We start from the raw sequence: 8,113 nt of genomic DNA, 5'->3' as shown, positions 1-8,113 counted from the left end.
AGAGGTACTGTTCATTTTTGGACTCTTTCTCCAAAAAGGAAGGAAAATTTTGAAGAAGGAGTTCGCCAATTATAAATTCCATACACTAAAAAAACTAAGTCTTGATATTGTAACAAAATGGAATTCAACATTCGTGATGCTCAAAACTGCTTTGGAATACAAGAATGTTTTTCCTCGTCTAAAACAACATGAACCATTATACACGTGTCTTCCTTAAAAGACTGATTGGAATTTTGTAAAAGAAATGTGTGAAAGATTAGAATTCTTTTACTTTATGAGTGAATAATTTTCTGGGTCACGTTATTCAACCTCCAATGTCTTTTTTGAAGAAGTTTGTGAATTAGGTTGGAACTTACTAAATGGCTTATTTCTAATGTTGAGGAGATACAAGAAATGGAATCAAGAATGATTGCTAAGTTTGAAAAATATTGGAGTGTGATTCATGGTGTATTGGCAATAGCTACAGTATTGGATCCTAAGTTTAAGATGAGATTGATCCAGTTTTATTTTTCTCAAATCTATGGATCTCATCATATTGTTGAAGTTAAGCGTGTTAGAGATCTGTGTTGTGATTTGATGAAGTTTTATAGTTCGAATTCAAGTACATTAGAAGAACCTCAACATTCTACATTTACAATTAGTACTTCTTCGACTTCAAAGCGAGATGGAAGTAATACTTCAACTTCTCTGGTTAATAGGAAAGATCAACATCTCAAGTTTGAAGAGTTTGTTAATAATGTGAAAAATGATATTGACAATGTCAAATTAGAGCTGGATCATTATTTGGATGAGTCTCTTTTACCGCGATCGAATGACTTTAACATTTTGCAATGGTGGAAGTTAAATGGAGTAAAGTATCCTATTTTGTATCGAATTGCAAAAGATATTCTACTTGTTCCCATCACAACTGTTGCTTCTGAATCTGCATTTAGTATTGGTGGTAGACATGTAGGTCTATATCGCTCCCGAATTCATGAAAACTTATTAGAAGCTTTGATGTGTACTCAAGATTGGCTATGGGCTGAAGGTATGAGTTAATATTAATGTATAATTTATTTAATAAACTTGTATTCTTTACAATTTAAGATCTAATTTCTTTTGTCTATGTCTTAAATAGATAAGCATACTTCTATAGATGCTAAATTTTTGGAAAATGTTCTTGAGGATCGAGATCTAGATGATGTAAGTTATAAGTTTGTGTATTATTATTATTATTATTATTTTAATATTGATTTATATTAATTTGTACAATATTTGTTTTTTTTTCTTTTCATGAATCAACTTTTACGAAGTTTGATGAAATTTTTTGATGGCTTTATTTAGCTATTTTTTAGCTTTTTTTTAAAATATATATTGTGTCTTGACTTTTGATTTGTAAACCTTTTTATGTAATTGAAAACTTGTTAACTTTGTTACGATGATTATGGATGGATCTTTTAATTATTTAAGTTTAAGTTGAATTTTACTAAGAATTATGGATAATTATAGGTGGATGTTCTAATAATTGATATTTAATTTTTATAAATAATGAGAATTTATCATTTTAATTTCATATTTTCAAATTGTCTATGTATTGTTTTTAATAGAAAAATTGATAATATTTCATTGAAATAAAATTTCATTGGAAATGTTTTAATTAAAATTCATTGAAAAAATATATATTCTATTAAAATTTAAAAAGTTGAAAAAAAAAATGAAAAGCAGGGAATTTTTTCCCGCGGGAAACCCGATCCTCGTGGAATCCTCGGCCCGTTCCCCGCAGGAAAATTTGTGGGGACGAGGATGCCTTCCCTATCCCCGCCCCGCCCCATGGACATATCTAGATGAGAGTGGCCAGATCACCGACCCAACAAGCCTATCATTTTGGGGATTCGTTTGATTGGGGAGCTAGGAACACAGCTACACACGAAGGAATTCACTCCTTCCCCGTGGTTGGGGTTAAATTGCTCCCTTAAGGGCTGATTTTGAGGCTTGAACAATGTGGCACCACACCCTCTCCTGGCTCGAAAAGGGTGTAGTCATAGTTGGACTATGATCTATTGTTCATTAGATGGATCAATGGTACTTAAGGAGTTAAATGTATTTACAGAGGCAAAACGGTCATTTTGGCCTAGCTGTACTTACGAGCTTGTGAATGTTCATCGTACTGTTGATTGGTTATATCCAATGGACACATAAATATATCTGTAGTGCGAAGAATGCAGCTGTCGGTCTTTAGTGTAGTGTCCGACAGTTAACAGATGGTGAATAATTTAATTGAAGAGTTTGATTAATTATTCATGTACCATTGAAGCTTCAAGCTACAAGTCTATGAGGTCCCCTTGGTAGCTCAATAGGATTAAATGAGAATCAGTTTTTGGATTAATTTGAATTGTTCAAATTAATAGAGGGATTTAATTAAATATGATATAATTAAGTTATTTTAATTATATGTGATATAGTTATTATAATGTATTTGATACATTATAGCTTAATTGAGAGGAAATAAATATTTGAATAAGATTCAAATATTATTAATATGAATTGGATTCATAATTGTTAAATTTAATATAAATGTGATTTATATTAAATGCCATATAAGAGAGAAAAGAAACTATAGGTTATATTGTATGTGATACAATATTAAATCTATAGGTTATTTGTTATATTTGATTAATATATATATATATATATAATGATAAGCTAGTTATCATATTTATATTATATATACTAAATATCATTTTTATTTTATTTTTAAATAAAAATGAGGGAGGGAGTTAACTCCCTCCCCCTCTTTTCTCTCTACCCACGTAAATAGGTGGTTGTGATATTTGATTTTTCTAAAAGATAGGAGAGATTCTCCTTCTTTTACAATCTGTTTTTCAATTTTGAGATTGTGAGAAAGACAGAAGAGTTCTTTGTGCGAGTTTGAGTTTTTGGTGAAAAATTTCAAACCTTCCTCCTTACTACTAAAATTCCCTCATTCCAAAATAGCCAGAGCCCACCACTCTTGGGTTCTCTAACTGAGAATACCAAGAAAGCTTTTGTGGTAGTGTTCGTGCTCTTGATCGAAGTTTTCTTGAAGAGAGTCTTCTAGACGTTTGTTTGATGTTCGAGGGATTCTTGAAGAAAAGTCTTCAAAGGTAAGGTTTCTAAAACCTTTTCAATAGCATGTTGTACTTTATATGAATGCATATCTAGTTCTTTATTTACTGTAAACTTTACATTCAATGAAAAATGGATTTGGGATGATCTTTCTTTCGCTCACAATTCCCTTCAATTTGGGATCCTTCATTTGCCATAACACCACTGTTATCACAATAAAGTGTGATGGGTAAGGACATATTTGGAACAACTTCCAAATCAGTAAGGAACTTCTTAAGCCATACAACCTCTTTAGCAGATTCACAAGCAGCTACGTAATCGGCTTCCATATTGGAGTCTGTGATGCATCCTTACTTGATGCTTCACCATACTATAGCTTCTCCATTCAGAGTAAACACTGACCCTGATGTGGATTTTCAAGAATCCCGATCAGTCTAAAAATCAAAGTCTGTGTATCTTGTAGGGATCAAATCCTTATCTCCATACACGAGCATATAATCCCTCATTCTCAGAAGATACTTGAGGATCGTTTTAACCGCTGTCCAGTGATCTAATCCTGGATTGGACTGATATCGACTGACAATCCCTACTGCATAGAAAATGTCAGGTCTAGTACATAACATTGCATATATAAGGCTGCCAACAATTGAATTATAGAGAATTCATCTCATTTCCTCAACCTCTTGAGAAGTCTTAGGACACCGTTCCTTGGACAATACAATTCCATGCCTGAAAGGTAATAAACTCTTATTGGAATTGTGCATCGAATATCTAACAAGCATCTTGTCAATATATAATGCCGAGACAAGGCCAACATTTTGTTCTTACGATCCCTTATAATATGGATCCTTATAACAAACTGTGTTTCTCCCAAATCTTTCATTTAGAATTGGGCGGCTAGTCATTTCTTTACATCAGTCAGAAAACATACATTATTCCCAATGAGTAGGATATCATCCACATACAACACGAGGAAAGCTACTGAGTTGTTGATGATTTTCTTGTAAATACAAGGCTCATCAACATTTCGATCAAAGCCATAAGATTTGATCGCTGCATCAAATCTTATATTCCAAGATCGAGATGCTTTTTTCAGTCTATAAATGGACCAATTAAGCTTGCAAACCTTTTGCTCTTGATCTTATTCAATGAGTCCTTCTAGTTGATTCATGTAGATGGTTTCTTCAAGATTACCATTCAAAAAGGCAATCTTGCATCCATTTGCCATATTTCATAATCATAATATATGGATATGGATAAGAGAATCCTGATAGACTTTAACATGACAACAAGTGAGAAAGTTTCTTCATAATCCACTCCTTCAACATGGATATAACCTTTTGCCACAAGTCTAGCTTTAAATGTCTATACCTTTCCATCTACCCTTTTTTCTCTTGTAGATCCATTTACAACCTATCCATTTACAAAATATCTTAATATCTTAAGCTAAAATGTAATACAATACAGAGGTTAGAGGAGAAATGAAAGACTCTGCGTCAAGGCTGCCGGTAGTGCCATGGATGAATGGTGAAGATATCTCTCTTGAGCTCTATCTTCGGCGAAAGCTCCAATGTCATTCGGTCTGGTTGGTGGAGATGAAGAATTCTAACTGAAAATCTTGCTCATGCTCTTATTTGTGATTGTAAACCTCTGCCTTGAGGCAGAAGTTCGAATACTTTGAAATGAAGGTCCAAGGTGCTATTTATAGAGTTTAAACGTCGACAACTATCATGATTGTGTTATGTCTCACTGCTGCCTTTGTCGCGGTATGGGCAATGTCACATCATCTTATCTTGTTGATACTCCCAACGTATGCATCCAAGCTTGATTCAGCTAAAGTATCAATGTATTCTACCCATCTTGCAATCGCCCTTCTATTATGGTTGTCACTCAGTGGCCACAATCTCCAAGTAATCACCGCATTCGCTTGATCACCGCAACTTCCATGCGATGGGCGCATTTGATCACCGCAACTTCCATACGATAGACACATTCGATCACCTCAACTTCCATGTGATGGATGCATTTGATCACCGCAACTTCCATGCGATGGACGCATGTGATCACCGCATGCATTTGTTTATGCGATAGTTCGGTTTTCAACGCATGCATTTGTCTTTGCGGTCGCCTGGTTTCAGCACATGCGTTTGTCTGCGATTGCTTATTTCCAACGTATGCATTTGATTCCTGCGATAGCTACAAAAATAGACACTTTGGCATGGAGTAATGTATAATATTGGGCTCTGTGAGGATTTAGGTGCTAATCGACGCAAAACTCAATTTTTTGCAAATTCTAAATATTATCACCGCATTTTCTACTTATTAGCCCTCATAATTCTAAATAAAAGGCTTATAATAACTGGCATTTCTGCCAGTTATCAACAACCCTTGTTGATCTATCAGCCTGTTCGACAACTCCTGTTGAAGTCTCAACAGTGTCATTAGAAATCTCATTTAAAACAAGTTTACTTCATGGTTTATGTAATTTAAACAAGTGTGTAGAGACATACAGGTGGATCTTATTTAAATAATAACTAAACGGTCTGTAGTAGATGGATAAGATTGGGTATCTTATCTTGGTGACACTACGGATATGACCCACTTTGTAGGTGTTATAAGTGTTGTAAAGTGCTACAAATGATTTGATCCTGATCATTCATGTAGAGACATGTGAGCGGAGGTATCCTATACAAATAGTCTGTATAAGATTGGACCATGAAATTATTAGTCTCTTTATATAACTCCGTTAATAATAGACTTACATTTCACTAGGATGACCATAGGTGACATAACCTGAATCCTAAGTGAGTTGTGAACTTCTGCTTATGAAGGCGGTCCTTTGATTTTTATGGGTGAGAGTGGCAAGATTGCTAACTCAAAAAGCCTACCATTTTGGGGATTAGTCTGACTAGGAAGCTGGGAACCTACATGAGACGGAATTCATTCATTCTGTAATGCAGGGGAAAGTAGATAAATAGCTCCCTAAAGGGCTAATTTTGAGGCTTGAACATAGTGGTCACACCCTCTTTTGGCCCGAGAGAGACTTGGTCATAGTTTGACTATGACTTATTGTTCATTAGAGGGATTAGTGATACTTAAAGAGTTAGATGTAACTACAGAGGCAAAATGATAATTTTGGCTCATCCATACTTACGAGCAATTTGTGAAGGGTTATCACACTGTTGATTGGTTATATCCAATGGATACATAAATATATATGTAGTGCAAAAAGTACAATTGTCGATCTTTAATGGAATGATCGACAATTAATGGATGTTGGGTAATTTAATTAAAGAGTTTAATTAATTATCTAAGTATCGTTGGAGCTTCAATCTACAGGTCCATAAGGTCCCCTTTGTAGCTCAACAGGGATTTGATTGATAATTATTTTTGGATTAATTTAAAGTGTTCAAATTAATTGAAAAAATTAATTATATATGATATAATTAATTAAATTAAATATATATGTGATATAATTAATATAATGAATTTGATNAAAATTAATTATATATGATATAATTAATTAAATTAAATATATATGTGATATAATTAATATAATGAATTTGATATATTATAATATAAGGTAATACTAGAGGAATTTGAATATGATTCAAATACTATGTGACACCCTCACCTTATTAAGGTTACTTAAGATATAAGAAGTAGCTTAAAATGCAAGCTTGAAGGGAGAAGCTTTGCTAAACTATGCTTTGGAAATGGATAATTAAGTATAGTAGCAAATTGGCTAAGTATAGAAGCCAAGAATAAACATGTGTTGGTGTTAGGAGGCATTGACGCATGAGGCTTTGTGTGTGTGTGACGACCAAGGCTTATAGAAGTTGTGTGAGGCTGTGTTAAACCCAAGGACAAACTATACGTTGAAGTTAAGGCATGGGCGCGTAAGTTGGTGGATTTTCCATGATGCGTTGGTGTAAGGCTAGGCCATGATAGACGCATGGTGTGGGTTGTCTGAGTGATGCCATGAAAGGGTTATCCAAGCGTGGGTGAGGGACATGTCAAATGACTATATGTTAACAAGAGGCTTGCGTGATCGTGCATCGAGGAAGGGCCATCGTGCCACGAGTATGAGCCACGCGCGAGCAAAGAAGCACTTGGTTGCATACGAGCATGGACACTGGACGTTCGGGCGTTGTGCGAGGGTGATTGCATAGTTGCACGCGAGGCTGCACGATGAATGCAAGGTTAAGCATAATGATGGGCGCAACGCTGGGCGTGAGATGATGAGCACAAGGCGATGGACGTGAGATGTACGCTGGAGCTATACGATGAAGCTAAACAGCGTGCGATGAGGTATGCGATGATGGGCATATGATGTGTGTTGGGGCTACATGATGAGGCAAGGCTATGCATGCTGGAGTTATGTGATGAGCGTGACAAGATCGTGTGATGCTTTCTAGTTATGTGATGTGTGTTGGGGCTACATGATGAGGCAAGGCTATAAAGTTGTTGTTGTTGCTTATTGCTTTCTAGTATACTACAATCTTTCTTTCTTTATTCACACTCACAAAAACTTCTTACGAAAACCTTTTCTCCAAACCCGTTTACGGGGGTGGAGGTTGCGAGAGGCACTCGGTGTACCATCGGCAGTCCGTATTCGAGTTGGCTGACTTTTTCGTGAGCGGGAACAAGTGTCGTACAATCGCTAAGAGAAGCTTCCGAAAGAGCGATTGTGACAGTTGGTATCAGAGCCAGGTTGGCTCACAGAGGGAAGATCAGTGATCATGTCGGCGACGAAGAACCTGAACAAGTCCCATGTGGACAGGTTGGTAGAGATGGAAGAGCAAATGCTCTACCTGAGAGAGGTCCCAGATAATGTCCGTTTCCTAGAGACTTGACTACAAGAAGTTGCTGAGAAAGACGATGGAATTAATGCGGTAGTGGGCCGCCTAGACAGATTACCCGTCAAAGAATTGATGATGAGGGTAGAGACCCTCGAGACCAAAACAACACGGTCCGGCAGCTTTGAATGAGGCGATAGCTCATCGGGCTCTGTTGCCCACATAGAGGA

The sequence above is a fragment of the Benincasa hispida genome, chromosome 12 (assembly GCF_009727055.1).
Source record: "Benincasa hispida cultivar B227 chromosome 12, ASM972705v1, whole genome shotgun sequence".
Classification (NCBI taxonomy): domain Eukaryota; kingdom Viridiplantae; phylum Streptophyta; class Magnoliopsida; order Cucurbitales; family Cucurbitaceae; genus Benincasa; species Benincasa hispida.
The sequence above is the reverse complement of the archived record's forward strand: the minus strand, read 5'-3'. Positions refer to the sequence as shown.